The sequence below is a fragment of the Leptidea sinapis genome, chromosome 24 (genome assembly GCF_905404315.1).
Source record: "Leptidea sinapis chromosome 24, ilLepSina1.1, whole genome shotgun sequence".
NCBI lineage: Eukaryota > Metazoa > Arthropoda > Insecta > Lepidoptera > Pieridae > Leptidea > Leptidea sinapis.
Genome location: NC_066288.1, coordinates 11,995,687 through 12,011,093, shown reverse-complemented (window position 1 = coordinate 12,011,093; position 15,407 = coordinate 11,995,687). Strand labels below are relative to the sequence as shown.

The window sequence follows — 15,407 nt, the reverse complement described above, 5'->3', positions numbered from 1 at the left end:
ACGAGGGGTTAAAAAAAAATTAAAAGTCTATAACTTTTAGATTATATAATATACTAAATAAGACTATTTTGTATATAATATGTTAATATTTAGGGAATATGCACAAATTATTTAAATTTAAATTATTTAATTTTTTTTATGTACCTTTATTATATAAGAGGGCTAATTGTGCTATTTTTATCTACTTAAGGACATACCTCAGATAAACTTTAAGAAAATATCAATACATTTGTGATACTGTAATCCATGTAAATATAATGCATATATACGAATTTTGTAGAGGCTGTGGTAATTATAAAAATTTTTTTTAATTAATATTGACACCAGGAACAAATAAACTTTTTATGCCTTCTACTCGATTATGCCTTACGTGACATGACCTACTTTATGTGATACTGAGATCAAATTCAAATTGTACACAACAAATCTAATAACTTTATTTGCAATACTATGATTAAATAAAATTAAAACTTTCATTACGGGGAAGCGTATCAAGAATACTGGCAGCATTTGGATAGCTAGGCTGATCCGTTGATTGAAATAGCTGCCTGCGCTTGGCTTTCCAGTAGCCTTATTGAGGCGCAAAGATAGAAATTTGTACATTCTTTTAAATTGTACACAGTACTCAAAAACTACAATAGAAAAAGAAAAGTGTACGCAATAGAAAATAATGCGACGTAAACTAATTTTATTCAGAGTATTTTAAAACAAATGTATATTTTTTAAGAAAAATATCAATATCAGCACACATTTCATTAAATTCTTTACAAATTATCATAATGGCGTTGTATTATTATTTGAGGAAACAATCGAAAATACGCATAGAAAACAGAACGTGTAGCTTATCAAACTCAATAGGTAACTATCTATATCACACAATGTTATGTAAGACGTACAAATACCCATCTTCGCTTTTCAAAATTTTGCAAGATAAATTTACGGAATCGCTTAGAGTATTCGGGAGTTTTACGTTGAACATCCAACTTGGTACAAAGAACTATTACAAACTACCGCTGAAATAACTAACTAATTGGAGACCAAATTATTGAACAATACTCTAGGTACTTCTCACTTACCAGAGTATCATAATATGCAGGAGGTTTCCTGTTTAAATGGTCTAGCAATTCTAATAACAAAGCTTAACATCCTATTTGCTTTAGAACAAATGTAATCATAATGGCTTTTGAAGGATAAGTCCGAGTCAAAGATAACGCCCAAGTCCCTTATAGCATACACACGATTTAGAACATTACCATCGACGACATCATTATGAATTATTGGATTCAGGATCATGTGATTGCTTTCACACCGATGCCAAATAGTATCGATACCTCTTTACAGCAATTGGAAGTCTTCTAGTCCATTTATTTTACGGAAGATTTTTAGGAAAATAAATCATTTTTAAATACCATAAAAAGCAGAGGACCTAAGTTTGAGCATTGCGGCACGCCAGAGCTAGCAAGAAGCGAATCTGACTCGAAGCCACTCATTGCAATTATTTGCATACGATTAGATAAGTAAGATGTGAACCATCTGTGATGTTTGGTTATAGTTAAAATTATGATCATTTAATTAAAAGTTAAAAGTGTGAAAATAATGAACTATCAGATATTTTTAAATAAGCTTAGAAAAATATCTAAGTTAAAGCAAGCTATTTGGATGTGTGGCAGTCCTCCACAGTGCGGTTTTCAAGATTTTCATACACATACAACCAAGATGTTGAATGAGCTTCCTTTTTCAGTGTTAGCGGGACGATAAGACTACCTTCAAAAAAAGCGCGAACATCTTCCTTAAAGGCCGGCAAACCTCCTGTGGTTCCTCTGATGTTGCTAGAGAATGTGGGCGGCACTTTATACCAGGTAACTCGTACGCTCGTTTGTCCTCCTTTTCCATAAAAAATACCCTTTCTGTTAGGTGACACTAAATCATATAATGCCCCATTATTTAATATTGTCAGTTGTCACTTAGACCCTGGCCCGCATTGTTACATTAAAGGAAGTCATCAGTTTATTCAATTGATAATGTTTGTGTCAGTCTGATATTCACACCTAATACGTCCTTAAGTGTTTTGAAGAGCTTGCCGGTTAATATACAATGTGCTTTATTTACTGGGACAGTAAGGTGAATTTCAAAAGCAAATACAAGAAAAAAGTCTAAGAGATTTAAAAACAAATTGTTTTCCCCAAAATAAATGAAATTCTTATTGCACTAAAATAGTGTTACATTTATTGATAAAAGTTTACAGTTGAGTGGACGATTAGGCAATTCCGATACTAATCGATCTCTTCCAGGTAACCTGAAGGTGTGGGAGGTTTCATTTATAATTTTATATAAGGCAATAAATTAACATACTATAGGATATTTAATATATATGTGTATATATATTTTTATGTGTGTACATAAACACAAATCTATACATATAAAATTTGAAATTGAAACTCCTTATTCCAAGTAGATTTCTAGGAAATTCTTTTGCATGTCATATTCTTTTTGAATAGAGAAATACTTAAAGCTAACATTAATAATAAGCAAAATGTTTTGAACCAATGTCACCGACATAGCTCAATGATTGCGAAACTGAAGTGGCAGTGGGCAGGGCACATAGCTCGACGGACAGATGGCCGTTGGGGTAGTAAAGTCCTCGAATGGCAACCTGGTACCGGAAGACGTAGTGTTGGTAGGCCCGAGATGGACCGACGATATGATGAAGATCGCCGGAATACGTTTGATGAGGGCAGCGCAGGTTCGATCGTCGTGGCGATCTTTGGGGGAGGCTTCGTTCTAGTAACGTATCTTTGATAAGTCTTGTATGCTTTGCTCAACTATCAGTTGTGGCTTCATGTACAGGATCTACTTTACAGTTGATAACCTGTTCAACTCCAATATTGGCATATTAGGTAATTGACTTGAGATGTCTCTCTTTCAAATCTAAGCAATTTGTTATTGTTCTCCTGTTTAAGGAAAAAGGTCTTATATTTGAAATGCAAATTAATAACCTCACTGCTTAAAGTCAATAAAAATTTAGAGACCTTTTAATATTGGCAAATCAACAAAAATTGCTAAGATTTTGAACCTTCACATAAACAAAAAATACCTTTACTATATTTAAACTAAAATAAAAACCGTCATTCCACTAACTATACAAAATTTTAATTTGAGATTGATTATCGTTCAGGAGAAATATATGATAAGGTTCCAAAAGTCACACAAGAGTAGAGAAACCTTGTTATCGGCCATACTCGTTTATTTAAAGGAGTATGCATATATGCAAAAGTAAGCCACTACTAACCGCCGTACTCAGAGTCGTTTAAGGAATACTTATAAATAAACTTAAATAATGAATACTTAAATAAACCTAAGGATTCCTTGCTTAAATTTTAGTATCTTCGGACCGGTACCTAAATGGTTAAAGAAAACATTAAATGTGTTATATTCAGTAAACGTGTAAATATTGAGATTATCGTGTCTATTTCTGTACTAAGAAATACAATATTATTTAAAAATAAAATTTAATTTAAATAATAAATCAGTTACAATAAATACATTTCAGTTTTAAAAGTAATTGATAGTGCACTCATTTGCTATATGATGAGGCTGTATGGTAGATACATACATACACACTCACGCCTTGTTCCCGTCGGGATAGGCAGAGACAATAGAATGCCATTTTCTTCTATCCTTACAAACCTCACGCGCTTCCTCTACATTCATTACTCTTTTCATACATGCTCGCCGGTTACGGGTGGACCTCTCCTTCTCCTGGTGTTCGGACCTCTCCTTTTCTCAAAACGTCCCCAATTTGGTCGACGAAGGTATGGTAGATACGTCCTCAACTAAAGTGAGAAGGCTTCCATAGCTATTTGTGGAGGCACAGAAGAAGGTCCTGTTTTAAACAGACTAACACGTTCATTTGCTCGAGCTTTACAAGCGCAACTTATCTTTTTTAATGAATTTCACGAAAAACTTATTCAAAAACACAAAATCATAACAATCACAGTGGAAGACACTGATATGGCACTAACTGAATGGACTTCGGATATTGTTATAGTAAAAAATAACCAGTCAATTTACATTATTTGTTGTTTTCAGACAATTATGCAGTTTTCTGCTATTCAATATATTTGGAGATCAAAATTTAAAAAAAAAATAATCAAAAATAAGTGTTAATGAATATAATTGTGTGCTAAGAAATTAATTTGTCTTATTTGTCGATAATGATAGTTCAGCTTTAAGCTGACTTAAATGTTTCCTTAGCCAAGGAAACAAAAAGGGACGTCTCTGGGATAGAACTCTCCTTAGTAGATTAAGGTATACATAGCCAAGTATTCCTTATCACTATACAAGGAACGACTATGATTTTAGCGGTAAGATAAGCAAAAAGGAATAAAATAAGTCCAAACATTTTAATATAAGGGGATTAGAACTTTTATGTAAGATTCTGAAACCATTCAAAATGTACATTTCAACCTACTAATAACAAGCAACACTTAGGCTTAGATCTGTAGAGCGTACTAAGACTTTACTCAAACTTTACTTACATAAAACTTAGACGAGTTCAAACTTAGCATAATCTTTGATTATCAGTTATAGCTTTAGTGTAAAGATATCGTATAGTAATTTGACTACTGAAGTTATGACTGAAACTAAGACAGCCCAAAGTTAAAGTCAAGTTCGCGTTTTATCACACTCAGATAAGTTTTACATCAGTAAATTCTAAGTACGCTCTATGTATCTCGAGACTTAAACGTCCGTGATGGATCATTAAAAGTTCAAATTGAAAATAAATGCGCTTGCCATGAAGCTATATTGTTAATTGAACGGACACAGAATGCAGAACTTCATTGCTAAACGGAAATAGGAACCACACAATACGCATGCGCTAAGAAATCTAGACTTATCTTAAACTTCCAATGGGTCTTTCACTAATACTAGTGTCCTAGAAGGCTCACAAATACCCGGATACTAGTATAATTTAATATATAAATAAAACTTCTTTAGTATAACAAATCAAAAAAATAAATTCCAAAATTATTATATCACTTCATATTTTAAAACAAAGTCCTCCGCGAAAAACTCAAAAACTACTACACCCATTTTCATGCTGTTATCACATTATGGATGGCGTGGCTCTCGAGGAAGGTTTTAATATATACTTTGTTAAGTTTTTGTATACTTATTTGTATACATTAACAATATTTGTTGGTGGTGTCGGAAAAAAGTAGCCGTGTAGGAGGTTTAAACGAAAATGCTTTCTAAACCATTTCAGATATTAACCAAATAAAATTGGAATTGTGTATGTTATATACAGGTTGGCCGAGAAGTTGACGTCCAAAGCTAAAATTTTAAAGCCTCATGGTGATGAGTATCCAAATCACTCCTATGTGTGTTCTCTGATTTTGCGTAGTTTAGGAGATAATAATTTTTTCCCCTTTTATCCGCTTTTTTCACCTAATTGTGGTTTGGGACTATTTTCTAAATTTTTTGAACACTTTTAGTTAATTTTATTGTTGATAATTATTAAATACAGTTGCAATAACCACATAAGAAAATATGAATAGTTTAGACACTGCGGAACTAGTTTAGAGTTGAGTCGTAAGTTCAAGATAACTTGTCCAGTTCCAATTCATGTTCAAGGTATCAAAAATAAAAATGGGGAGTCTATGGCTTCTTAGAATTTTAAAAACTTCGCAGAACTTCCCACAATAAAATGAGCCAAATTCAAGCTTTGGACGTCAACTTCTCGGCCACCCAGTATATGTGTCATCAGAAAAGTCCGCGAGGGCATAATATCTATTAAGGATAACATACTATCTCCATTTTAATACTTTAAAAAATTTATAATTTTAAAGCGGTAATGTAAAATTTTATAACTCAAATACGATATTAATCTTTATCATTTATTACATCTAATATATAAAATTCTCATGTCGCGGTGTTTGTAGTTAAACTCCTTCGAAACGGCTTGACCAATTCTCATGAAATTTTGAGTGCATCAATATGCACTCAAAATTTCACCTACCCAATGGTAGGTCTGAGAATCGGACAACATCTATTTTTCATCTCCCTAAATGTTAAGGGTGGTCCACGCCAAAATTTATTTTTAATTTTTTTTAAATTTCAGTCAGCATTAAAAAATACATACAACTTCAAATTTTCACCCATCTACGATCAACAGTTACTTTTGTATCGCGATTTTAATATCGGCAATACAACGTTCGCTGCGCTGCGCTCCAACTAGATACCGCAGGCGTAGTTGCAAACTCGAGCCAGTCTCGAACAATGTGTGACGTTGACGTGCCACATGTTCTGTTAAACTTTGCTATTAATTGAAACTAAAATGCCGGGTTGCGTAGTAAAACTTTGTAAAAATAATACTAAAAGAAATAAGAAATACACTGGGATCACATATCATTTGTAAGTATTTTGTATTTTTTTATTTCAATTTAAAATAACACGAAGCGTACGTTACAGAATTGAAAGATGCCCTTGAGTGTCAAGATGCCACGCACATAAGCATAGTTGCGGTAATAAAAAAGCTATTGTTCTTAGGTAGTGCGGTATCTAATTGGAGCACAGCGGAGACAAATCCTTATTCTAAGAATTCAATCTTACATATTAATAAAATGAACACCCTTAGCCGTGACCTAAGTTAAAAGTTTCAAGAGGTCATTTATTTGAGAAGACACGGCAAAATTCGAAGGACACTTAAATACGTCCCGGCGCGCGTGGCGTGGTCTAACAGACCGTGCTTTAAGGAGATATTCAAATAACATTATATTGATATTATACACATATTTAAATATTTTATTTTGTTCAACTCTGGTATTACAAATTTATTTAAAAATAAATGTGTAACGCCTAAAACACGTAATAGTGATCATTATCACGAGCCGGGAGACGTACACTGCTGGATAAAGGCCTCCCCCAAAGATTTCCACGACGATCGGTCCTGCACTGCCCTCATCAAACGTTTTCCGGCGATCTTGACCAGATGTTTGGTCCACCTTCGGGGGGGGGGGGGGGGGGGGGTGCTACCAACACTGCGTCTTCCGGTACGTGGTCACCATTCGAGGACTTTTCAGCCCCACCGGCTATCTGTCTGTGGAACTATGTGCGCTGCCCACTGCCAGTTCAGTTTCGCAATCATTTGGGCTCTGTCGGTGACTTTGGATCTCCTACGGATCTCCTCATTTCTGATTCAATCCCACAGGGAAACTCCGAGCAAAGCCCTCTCCATTGCCCTTTGAGCGACCGTCAGCATTCTCATCATGAAAACAACAAAGCAAAAAAATTATGTGTTGAAAGTTATAGGCGTCAAAACTTCCATATTTCAACAGTTACTGTTGAAATATACGTATAAACGCGTCTTTGGGCGTGAATCAACAACATATTATGGGGTTGAAAATGGGAAACCTGTTATTACGATACAGAGATTTGTTACTTACAAATTCAAATAATTATTTTGAACAGGTACATTTAGTAGTTTTTCCAATATATCCATACACCTAATGACATTTTTATAAAAATTTACGATCTCGTTTGCGTTATAAATCACCATCTTTTTCACCGGAATGTGTATGTGTGCCTGAGCACACTAGCTTTTATAGCCCAAACACATGGTCGGATTTGGGCCGGCCGACTACACTACAATTGCGCTCGTCACCTTGAGACATAAGATGTTTAGTCTCATTTGCCCAATAATTTCACTAGCTACGGCGCCCTGAAGACCGAAACGCAATAATGCTTACACATTTCTGCTTCACGGCAAAATTAAGCACCGTTGTGTTACCCATAATCTAGCCGGCATCTTGTGCCATGAATATGTCAATAATATTTCACAACATCAAGCATTATTTCGAAACATATGCTCCCCGTTATTATAATGAAATTGTTTCACAGTAGAACTGTTAAACCGTGCGTGAATTTCTCATAGAAAATATTATGTCAATGCATATCAAATATTAGAATTAAAAATATTTATGGATCCAAAACGAAATAAAAACTATCCTATCTCTCAAGTTGGACTAAACTACACTCCATGAAGTTATCCTCATTGAAATCCGTTTATTAGTTTAGGAGTTCACTGGAAACAAACATTAGGACACTGGATTTATATATTTAAAGATATTTTATCAATCACTCTAAAATAATTAATATAAGAGGTACATTAACTTCAAGAATATTTGTATATTTTAAACAAATATCCTACGATGTCAGTAACGAGTAATTTCCTACGAGAAAACATCGAGTTTCAGTGCTTATCCCCTTTTGTATCTTGTCTTTTATACAATACAATAACTACTTTTGTGACCCAAATTCAAAGGTTGAAGCTTGTCCTAATTCTAAAGCTGACTGCCTCTGGACGGTATTCACAACAATTTTGGGTTACTTATGTAACTTTCAAATATTAAGATGCCTCCTGACATTTTATGTTTTGCATTGTAATTTCCCTATTGCATGTCGGATATTTTCTTAATGACCTGTTGATAGAATTTAATCAATAAATAATGGATTTTCCCATAATTTCTTTATAGCGGAATCTGCTCGTTTCTTCTTAATGCGCATTCATTATCTTAATATATATAGATTACGTGTCACGTTGTTTGTCCGCGATGGACTCCTAAACTAATGAACGGATTTAAATGGGGATTACTTCATGGAGTGCAGTTTAGTCCAACTTGAGGGATAGGATAGTTTTTATTTCGATTTGGGACCCACAATTATTTTTATTTTCAATATTTGTTTTGTATAGACATATTTTCTATGAGAGAATTAAGTGACGTACGGTTTGACAGTTCTGTACATATGTCTACTGTGGTTCTGCTGTGAAACAATTTCATTATAACAACAAGGAGTATACGTTACGTAATGATTCTTGATGTTTTGAAATATTCTTGGCATTTTTTATTATTATCTACAGAACAACGTTTGTCGGGTCATCTAGTATATTATAATAAATAACAACTATATCATTCTTACGCGCCGCGATGGCAAGCGACCTGCTGGAAGGTCCCTATTGGCTTGGGCAAGAGGATGAGTGACCCATCGACACCCTTTTTTTATTTTTTATTTTTATAACAAAAAAAAAACTTTTAAACCCTGACTTCTTCTCATGTCCAAGTTCATTCAGTTAGTGCTGGGGCTGATTAAACTCCCGGGGACAGTAAACTTCGCAAATATGTCGGTCTCAGTGAGTCTTTACATCTTTGTGCCGTTTGATGTCAAGAGACTTGGCCCTTGGGGCCCAGACGCGCGAAAAATGTACAAAGTACTGTCATCTCAAAATGATTAAATGATGCATCATATTTTTTGCTTATCCGATACTTTTAACATATTTGTTATTGGTAAATTTAGTTGATGCAATCCAGCTTTAGTTTTGTCAATAAAGTTATAAGCATTATTTTGTTTTGAATAAAATAATATAATTGAGTGTTATAAATTGAAGTTAAGATTAGCAGAGCCTCTTCCTGACAATTGATGAAAACAGGCCAGGCTTATAACTTTAGTGAGCGTGACAAGCTACGTCTTACACTCGCGATTTGTATGTCACTTTGTGTTAGTGAGGCTGCATTGCTCAAAATAGAGGCCAATAAGTTGCCAATACTTTTATTGTTTTTTGAAGTAATCTCCGTTCCTCCCTACACATCGTCGCATTCGATGGAACCACTGAGAAAAGCAGTGGGCCCATTTTTCCTTAGGGGTCTCTTCTATGGCATTTTTGTACGCTTTCACCGCATCTTCAGGGCTCGTAAAGCGAATACCTCGAGTTTTATCTTTAGATCTTGGGAATAAATAAAAGTCGCAGGGCGCCAGGTCAGGACTGTATGGCGGATAACTCATTATCTCCACACCTGCCATAGTCAAATATTCAACAGTCAAACAGCGATTGACATACCAGTCTGCAGTAACTGTCCTTCCACTTTCTAGCACAACTGTCGCGAAATGACCTTTCCGACCAAAGAATGAGGCAATCATCTTTTTTCCTTAACCTTAACTTCGTTTTTTTCACCTATTTTTTAAATTCACTTATGAGTTGACGTATTGGTATTTTTAACTTAGTATTAATTATGTGATGTGTGAGATAAGCGTTTTTTAAACTACTACTATATTGGTTTATATGCTAATTGGATTTAAAAATTAACATTGACAAATAGATTAACAGATTCATAATCGATTGTCAGATGACAAATTATAGATTGTAAACAATATTTAGTTAAATACTGAATAGTCAACATTTACAGTTCAATTGAAAAATCAATTGCAAAGTAAGGATTGCGAAGGAATATATTATTAACATTGTGACCGAATGTCTAATGTACATAGTAACATTGTCAGTAAACATATCCATCTATTCCAAATTTTTTTACTTAAATATGACTTCATTTGACTGAAATTATCAACTGAATACAGACAATATCAAAAATTTACATAAATGTCGACATTTTTTTGTATATAATGTTTCAAAATGTGATATTTATTTTTATCAAAATCTGTAGATCATACCCGGCATTATCCAAGGTCTTTCTTAATTCGAGATTCTTCTCGTGTAAATTAAAAAACTCAGAGCAGCTGAATCATAATCGCTTTATTGCACAAGTAAAGGCTACGAAGGAGATGACCCTCTAGCATGGAAAAGTAAAGAAAGACCTCGTTGCACAATCAAAAACTATGTTGCAACTGGCTCATTAGCTTGTAAAGTTTAAGAAGGGGGGTCTATAGGGGGTCTCTATAGAATAACATCCTCTGAACTGAATCACTCTGTTTCACAATCAAAGGCAACGATGCAGCGGACTCATTAGCTTGGAGAGGTTAAGGAAAACCTCTCAAAAACCTGAATCATAAATAATCTGTTGCGGAATCAAAGGCAATGAAGTGGCTTACTCACTTTCTTGGAAATAAGAAGAAAAACCAACCATAGAACCTGAATCAACATACACTGAATTGTAAATACTTCATTGCGCAATCAAAGGCAACGAAAATTCTGATCACTAGCTAGGAATGTGATGAAACATCCCCAAACAACCTGAATCATACATCTATTTCGGAATCAAAGGCAACGAAGTAGCTTACTCACCAGCTTGGAAAGATAAAGAAAACCTGCCCTAGAACATGAATTAACATACACTGAATTGAAAATACTTCGTTTTGCAATCAAAGCCAATGAAACTTCTGACTAACTAGCTAGGAAAGTGAAGAAACACCCCCAAAAAACCTGAATCATAAATAATCTGTTGTAGAATCAAAGGTAAGGTGAAGAGAAATCTCACATTTCCAGAACAATTGCTGGATACTGCAACTAAATAAACGTCAATAAATTTAATTTGTATATTATTTAATCACAGAAGTGAGGGAGAACACATAAACATAATGACAAAAAGATTCTATCGTGGAAATTATTTTATATTCTACGCGAACGCAATGCACGTCACACTAAAAAGAGCCAGCCTCTGGAAAATATGGATTCCCATTGGAATTCATGAAATCGGCTAAGGGTATTTAACAGTGGAAGGATCCTTTGCACAGGATGCCGGCTAGATTATGAGAATCACAACGGCGCCCTTTTCTGCCGTGAAGTAGTAATGTAAACATTATTGAGTTTCGGTGTGAAGGGTGCTGTAGCTAGTTAAATTACTGGGTAAATGAGACATAACATCGTATGTCTCAAGGTGACAAGCGCGATTGTAGTGCTGATCAATATTTTTGTGTTTTTTCAAGAATCCTGAGCGGCACTGCATTGTAATGGGCTGGGCGTATCAATTACCATTATTTGAACGTCCTGCTTGTCTTGTCCCTTACTGCCATAAAAAAATATATGAATTTTAAAATCCCTGTTAAGAGATAGCCATAGTATAATGTGATGTCACACCCATTAAAATACTATACAAATTATTGCTTTGCGAGATAGGGACAGAAGATCCTTACTCAAAAAATTTTAATGACTGTAACTTTGTATTTTTTTTTGTTTGATTTCAATATTATTTTTCTCTTAGTTTATAATTAAAAAAATACCTAATTGTATTTGTATGAAAATATCAATTGAATAACATTTTGTAGACGTGAATAAATAATTTACAATAGTTTAAATAAACAAAAAAAGGCGTTAAATTTAAGGTAATCACCTCGTTAATTTGATCCCAACTTAATCTCATCTTCAGTGACATATTAATGAATGTAGATACAATGATATTCCTCATTTCCTCAAAGAGATTTGACAAGTTTCCTCTGAAAAAGGGCTTACACAATGTGGCTTTTATAAGAGCAGTACCGCTCCAGTTTTTCCTCTGGCATATAAAGAATGGTGTTACAATACTGATTTCTTCTACTCTTCTTCTATATATATATAATGAAAATGGTCTTTATTTGAGGCTCTTTCACGCCTAAACCACTGATCGTATCGACATGAAACTACCACCATATTATATGATATTTTTTAATTTTGAGATTATGATATTTTTCATGACACAGTGACAAGTCTGAAAGAAAAACTAACCGCACATTCTGTTCGTAAATAATAATAATATGTTAGTTGATATTCATACAAACTATTTATTCTTTATATTGTATCTATTATTTTTAGTAATTTGCTTAAAATCCTTGTTAAATTTGTAGGTCGAACTGTATTTTGTATTTAAATTAATGTCTTGCAATGAGAGTGGTGTATGCACCAGTAACTGGCATTAATACCAGATTATGTACCTATTAGACCATAATTATTTTTAATGTTTTGTATGTAATGCTGTTGGTGTGTCAATAAATAAATAAATAAAACCATTCGATGCGAAATTTATACTAGATGGTTTATGGCTACTTATTTTTATTGTATTTGTAATAAGATGAATAAAATTAAATATATTTACTTTATAATTCGCCTAAATGGCGGGATCGGCTAGTATATTTTTATTCAGATAAAAATATGCAACTAAAACGTTAGCAATATGGTTATGTATTCGCCACTTATAATAAAAAAATGTTTGTATTTTCCTATTGTAATATAGAACAACAAGCAAGCACTGGCTATGATATAACTCTTTTAATTTCTCTCATCTACAGAATAAAGCTTTTATATTTCGATATAAAGTGAAAGATATTTAAATTCGAATAGTCGTTCGTGCTAGATTCTGTAAGTCTACTACAGAAGTGTTACTTATTCGACGATCGATCCGATTCTTACGAGGAGACAGTTGCCTTTCGTTGACCCTACTGAAAATGATCTGATGGAACACAAATCCTTTCATATTTTCATTGATATATAAACGGAATAAATGGAGTTTTTGTTTCATTGGCTGACGATCGATGCTACAGTACAGAAGGCGTTTGTAGAATTGTTAGCAACAGAGTTAGGTATATGTTTGGGTTTGTAGGTTGCAGAATCACATTAAGTATATATTATTATTCGTTTGTTTCCCCGACTATATATTATGTATTTCATTTCACAAAAATGGAATCATTTATCGATCCCACGTCAAAGTTACTCACTAGTGATGTGAAATTAAAAAATATCTTATAATCTACCACTCTATAATCTATTACTAGAATCTGTAACTATGGAATGGAACGTCAATAGATCTGTTTATATAACTGTCTTTTCGTAATCTAATACGAGTTAACAGATAATATTATTTAATTTTAATGATATTGTACCCTCGTATTGTTTGATTGTCGACGTATCACGAGATTGGTTAAAGTGATTAATGTATCACTCGATAGTGACTTGGCTGAAGCCTTACTTTCTATCACTCACCAAACTTTGGAGCATCGGCGCGCCGCGCCACTCTTGGGCGCACTCCTTTAACTAAATGAATCCCTTACACTCCTTACAATATAAAGTTTCTATTTCCGTTTCCATTTTATTATAACCGAGCATTGATCTACCGCTGCGTACATAAACGTCCGTTCACCGCCACGGTCTACCGCCTCTACGGATCAATCCACTTTGCAGATTTTTTGACCCTAAGAGATACTATGAATGAAACACCTCCAATTGCGATATAATATTTATGGAATATATTATTTTTATATTAAGATAGACTTAGTTGTATATATCACTCGCAATTGAATGTGTTAGGGATTTCGTGTTATGTGTGTGAGTGACGGTTAAGGACCGTGTTGTATGTGAGTGGTAGACGGCGGAAGGTCGGGGAAGCCGAGAGTGTGGCTCGGGCAGCCCGGGCTCCGCTGACGTCAGCGACAGCCCGGCGCTGTGTTCCACCGCACCGTCGACCAACAATTATTATTATTGTGTTAAACACACGACCGCGACGGGAAGAAACAAAAGACAGCGCGGGCGGGGCGCGGGCGGAGAGCGGTCGCCGCAGGAGCGGAGCGCGGCGCCATCTAGCGGCGCGGCGGCGGAACACTCGCGCCTACAGCTCGCGGTCTGCGGCCGATCGAATGTAAAGCGAGCGGCTGAGCGAACTCCGAATGATAACACTGTCACTGGCGGAGAGCACGGGTCGGAACTCGTACCGTGGTCAGAGCGTGGCTGCGTGTGGTGGTGGCGGTTGGATGGGCCATGCTGTCAGGCGGCGCGGGAGAGACGCGGGCCAGGCATGGCGGGTTGCTGCTGACACTGCGGTGCGGCCGTCCGCGGCGCACGCTGCACGCCACTGCCCGCACGGCGCCCGTGCCCCGTCGTCGCCCGCTGGCAGTGGGCCCTCGCCCGCACCCCGCTGCGCGCGCACCCGCCCGCTTCACGCTCGCACACGCGACCCACGTCTCACACCGCGCCTTCAGCTGCCGCGACCTACAGCCGCTTGCAAGCCCACCACAACGCCCACACAACACAACACTCACTGCCTATCGATTCTCCACGCCACTGGTTTCTGCATCCTGACAGGTTCCTAAATCTTAGCAGATCATAGAACCTTACCATAAAGAGAATCATTAAGAGAAAGAAATTTAAGGAAATAAACATTTTGACTGTTTCATCTCAATATATTCTGGATAATATTTTTTATCTTCATAAGCACATTTAAAGTAAAGTAATCCAAACTTCTTTGTCTTCAATATATTCCTTAACATTAGTAACTTTTTCCCATTAAAACAGTATTTATATATGTCTTGAAGGTTTTGTCAGGCAATTCTGTTATGGTCGTGGGGAAGCTCCATATAATAGAATCTAACAGAATTTCCCAAAAATTACTTATTTGCCTTAGTGGTTCTAAAACTGGGTATAGCATAGCTAGTGAAATTACAGGGCAAATGAGACTTAACTAACATCATATGTCTCATGTGTCAACATGCGCATTCAGAATTTTTGGGGTTTCTCAAGAATCCTGAGCATTGTAATGGGCAGGGCGTATCAATTACCACCCGCTGAACGTCCTGCTAGTATTGTACCTTATTTTCAAAAAAAAAAAAACATAACTTTTAGTGTGACCTACGTAGAATGCTAGACCATAAATTTA

The 15,407-nt window shown here is 35.5% G+C and overlaps 1 protein-coding gene across 1 annotated transcript in view; it reads right to left on the bottom strand.

The window, feature by feature from the left end:
• Nucleotides 1–14,590, bottom strand: part of LOC126971827 (voltage-dependent calcium channel type A subunit alpha-1-like) — a 75,434-nt gene extending 60,844 nt beyond the window's left edge. The window contains exon 1 of the mRNA XM_050818256.1: nt 14,467–14,590. The gene's annotated coding sequence lies outside the window, so the exon portion shown is untranslated. The remainder of the gene's footprint in view (nt 1–14,466) is intronic.
• Between the last annotated feature and the right edge of the window lie 817 nt (nt 14,591–15,407).